Genomic DNA, 5,000 nt, shown 5'->3' with positions numbered 1-5,000 from the left:
CTCTGGAGGTGGAATGCCAGACAGTATGGGGAGGAACTCGACAGGGGTTGATGGCAGGGCACCACTAATTAGCCTCATGGGGGTGTTAAGCACAACATCAACACAGGCTGTATGGCTGTATGAGATGAGATGATGAGATGAGATGATGAGATGAGATGAGATGCCGTCAGCTCACTTTGTCTTCATTTCCCCACAGAATGTTTGTTGAGGCGGCAGAGCTCTGCAGCTCTAGAGCTGCTAAATACTGCTCTAAATACTGTTTGTGTGTGTTTTATATATAACCAATCTTTTATTTTAACACTTTTTAAAATCTTACCCCTTGCAGTACCCCAAAGTACCCCTAGGAGTACAAGTACAAACACTGCTTGTTAGTTAGTTAGTTAGTTAGTTAGTTAGTTCCTCCCGTTCCTTCCGGAACATTGGGCGACGAGTCCCCACCATTTGCTCCTCACCAGAACGGCTTCTTCTCGTCGTTTCGGTAACAAGCTTTTTTTCACGGGGTGAGGTTGTTAACCCCACGCCCAACCCCCAACCTGGAGGAGCGGACCGGACCGGGTGCTGACTTACCCATGTCACAAAGGCATTATTATTATTATTATTACTGTCATCATCATTATATATTTACAATAATAATAATAAGTTCGAGCCGTTCCGTCAGTAATCCGTCTATAGAGAAGGAGGCCGCGGCGGACTGCAGCTGGCGGCCGCCGGCGAGCTCGTAACCGTGGCGGTGGTGGTGGTGGTGGTGGTGCGCCATATCTTGGTGAATGACCGTGACATCATCATCTGTTGAAAAAAACAGGTTCACTGGAAGTATTATAGTTCTCTGTGAGGAACTGATTTAAGAAGTACTTTTACTTTTAATACTAATAGAAAATGTTATGTTGCTCTCACTGGACTCGGGTTTCATCCAGGAAACAGGGATCAATGCCCATCCAAGGATAATAACGGGGAAAGGGGAATTCTTCTTTTATTTTTACATTTACATTTACATTTAGTCATTTATCAGACGCTTTTATCCAAAGCAACTTACAAGGGAGAATAACATTCAAGCTACATTGCGACAGAGACATTAGTGTAACAATAAATACAGGCAGGAAGGACAGATAGAGTTGAGTATCATCCGCATAGCAGTGATATGAAAAGCCATGTGAGCGGATGATGGAGCCCAGTGAGGTGGTGTATATGGCAAAGAGGAGGGGTCCTAGCACCGAGCCTTGGGGCCCCCCTGTGGTGAGGTGGTGAGGCACAGACAGCTGGCCTCGCCATGTCACACTGAACGAGCGCCCAGTGAGGTAAGATTCAAACCAGGAAAGTGCACTGCCCGTTATGCCCACACTTGAGAGTATGGACAGGAGTATGCTGTGATTGACAGTGTCAAAAGCAGCTGATAAGTCAAGCAGAATGAGGACCGAGGATTTGGCAGCAGCTCTAGCAGTTTTTAAGGCCTCTGTCACAGACAACAGGGCTGTTTCGGTGGAGTGACCACTTTTGAAGCCAGATTGAAGTGTATCAAGAAGGTTGTTTCTTGACAGGTATTCTGTAACCTGTCTAGAGACCGCCCTCTCTAAGGTTTTGGAAAGGAATGGGAGGAGAGAGACCGGCCGATAGTTTTCTACTTGATTGGGATCGAGTGAAGGTTTTTTTGAGCAGTGGTGCGACCCGAGCCGCTTTGAAAGCGGAAGGGAAAGTGCCAGAAGTTAGGGAAGAATTAATCATATGTGTGATTGCCGGGGTGATTGTCGGTGATATGGCTTGAAGGAGGTTAGATGGGATCGGATCTAGCGGACAGGTAGTAGGACGGCTACATGTTAGTAGTTTATATACCTCACTTTTCTCCTTCCCTTAGCACATATTGGAACAGCCTCTTGCTTCATTCACTTCTTGCATTGCATATGTTTGAATGTTTTCAGACATGTCTGTAAGTCGATGCAGCAGCTGCGTGCACACTGCATGCGGAAGTGGCTCACACTGAAAGATGATTGTAATGAAGAAACACAAAGCACCAAAGTCCTTTCTTTTCATTGGGGTGAAATGTGTTTTATTGGACTGGCGCCTGTCTCTTGTATTCACAACAGACCTGCTCTGCTTATTTTGTTTGATTATGTTGTACATCTTGTGTTATCATCGGCCATTTTGTTCAATGTATCATAGACTATTATTTTGTGCTAATGTAAGAGCAGCTGCTGTTAAAATGTTGATGTTGCATTTGTTACGTGCGTCGGCTGAGCTGCACAGTCGAGCAGCGTTACTTTGAAATGCTCAGTTACTTTGAGTGAACGTTGACTTTATTACTATATCTTACGTGGCTCGGCTCCAGAAGGCTGGCGGTGCGCGCCGGCACCACGCCTCTGAGCACCAACACAATGTGGGATCCGTCTTGGCTCAATGGAAGGATGGTGGAAACGCCAAATGAACTGAAGGAATTGAGTTTGTTCAAACAATGAAGAGTTGTCAAATCTCACTTCCATGAGGCTGTTCTCAGCAGACACGTCACAGATAATCAACTCGGCGTTTCATATTCCTCTCAGGAGTCGCAGCTACAGCCAAATTCAAGCTGCATTCCAAATGAATATTATGTTGGTTCTAATGTTGATGAACATAAATGAGGATCTTCTTCCAGGAAAAGCCCAGAAATGTGGCACGAGTGCAGTGCATTGCACTGCTGCCTCACAGCAAGAAGGTCCTGGGTTTGATTCCCGCCTGGGGCGCTGTTGGCACCGTGCTCCGGTGGGTTATCTCCCAAATAGGAGCCTTTCTGTGTGGAGTTTGCATGTTCTCCCCGTGCTCACGTGGGGTTTCCTCCACCTCACGTCAGTAAGGACCCCCCTCAAAAACATGCACACATCATGGTGTGACCAGCGATGGACACTTATCACCTGGTCCCCGGGCGCGTCCACGTATGCTGCCCACTGCTCCTGCTGTGCCCCCGGAGGAAGGACAAGCCAGGATGGGTTAAATGTATAGGAACCATTTCACCGGCCACCATCCAAAGCGTGTGTGTGTGCAAGCATGTAGTGTGGTGTGGTGTGTTGTGTGACAAATAAACACTGTTTGTGTTTCAGATATGCACCGTGTGACCTCATTCAATGCAGCTTTGTAAATATGTTGATATTATTGTGTTTTTATCTGCACTTTTGTTGCTATGTATGACGGTGTCTCCTCCCCCTTGCAGCGCTTGGTGACGCTGCAAGGCTCTTTTCTTTTAACTATGTGGCTGCACATTGTGTCAATGACAATAAAATTGAACTGAATTGATCATTATTAATACATCAAATAAGACACTCGCTTGAGTGGTCAGGTCGGAAGCCAAATGTCTCCTCGTTGCATCGAGTGTTGCTTGAACTATGACCAATGCATTTTGACATGAGATGAAAACAAGTACATTTCCTGGGATCAAAGGGAAAGTGTGCTTCTTTTCCTTGGATAGAAAATGTCCCATTTTCGGGAAAAACATGAAACCATACACTGGACAACTTTTGTGTCATGTTATTTGTACTTTTATTGAAGTGCAGTAGTAGCTCTGAGTACTTCTTCCTTGACCGCTGACTAGCATTCCATCATTTTCACTCTCCACGCTGCTATACCGTTAATAAATATTACTGCTTCGTCCTTTAAAAAAAAAAACCTTTCAGTTTTTTCTCCCAGTTCTGATACAATGGAATGTGCTCGTACTCACTGCTTCCCCTGGTGGTGGGAGTATTCCATAACCTACAGGAGGTAGATGTGACGTTGTTTGCTGACTTTCAGTGTGTGTGTGTGTGTGTGTGTGTGTGTGTGTGCGTGTGCGTGTGCATGTGTGTGTGTGGTACATGCTGTATGTAGCCTGCAGTGGTGCTGGCGCTGCCCGACGGGGGGTGCGCCCCAGATAGCCCGTGACCCAAAACCTGGAGAGCGACGCCAATCACTCACACCAGGAGCCCCCTCCCACCCCCACCCCCAGGTCGCACCGGGACCCAGAGAACCAGAACGGACCGGACGGAGCCTTGACGTCAGGATGTCGTCTGCACCAGCGGCTCCTTGTTCCTCCTCCAATAAACACCAACGTCCGTTCAAGGTGAGAGGGCTCCGTCACCTGAGCGGCTCCACCTGCTGGGCCGGGGGCCTCCCAGCCCGCTTCTGGGGCTGGATCTGAAGAAGCGTAATTGGGTTTGCATCAAACAGGAATTGACAGAGTCAGGTCAAAGGTTACCAGGCCAGGTAAAAAAATGTTTTTTTAAGCCAAATATTTACTTTCCCCAAATAATTCCAGGAGTTCAAGCATAATGATCTAAAACCTTGTGATCTTGGTTCAGTCTGCCTCCAGAACGCGGCAGAGACCTGAAAAACAAACACCTTTTTACGATTGAGGCAAAACAAATACTCATAGTATATTAAAGATAATGCATATTTTTTATTTGTATCTCCTACTTACACCAGTATGCAGGAACGACCATTTAAGTCGGAATTCCAATTCAGAATTTCGGGGGAAGATCACTTGGGTCCAAGTTTGGCCAGATATCAGAACTGTTGTCATGGCAACAGGGGCGGCAGACACCGCCTGCGGTGAACAAAGTTGCCATTGCACGGCTGTGATTTGAATATTCAATCTAAACCACTGTAGTTGTATTTGCTGTGATGGCTGGGATTGACCCGACGTCCCTTCATCAGAATGAAGAGCCACGTTCATACCACCAACACCATCCGCAGCCTCCTGCCGATCCCTGGGCCGGACCCCATCCCCTCCATCTTACTTCTTTATGTCATCTTTACTTTCAGGAAGTGGCCTCCGTGGCCCTCAGGTGGCGTCGGCCAGGCGCGACACCAGCGGACTGACTGATCACACCACGACGCAGGGAAACCACACGACTGCAAATCAAGTGAGACAAGAAAAGCGCTGCGTGGGCGTGGCTCAGGTGAGTGAGTTTAATGCATCAAAGTCAGTAAAATCCACGTTTAGGCCTTTTGAACGACTTCCAAATCAAAATAAATGCACGATGGAACTAGAAATTAGCTTTTTA

Source organism: Zeus faber, assembly GCF_960531495.2.
Source record: "Zeus faber genome assembly, chromosome: 13".
Classification (NCBI taxonomy): domain Eukaryota; kingdom Metazoa; phylum Chordata; class Actinopteri; order Zeiformes; family Zeidae; genus Zeus; species Zeus faber.
This window is presented reverse-complemented; position numbering follows the sequence as displayed.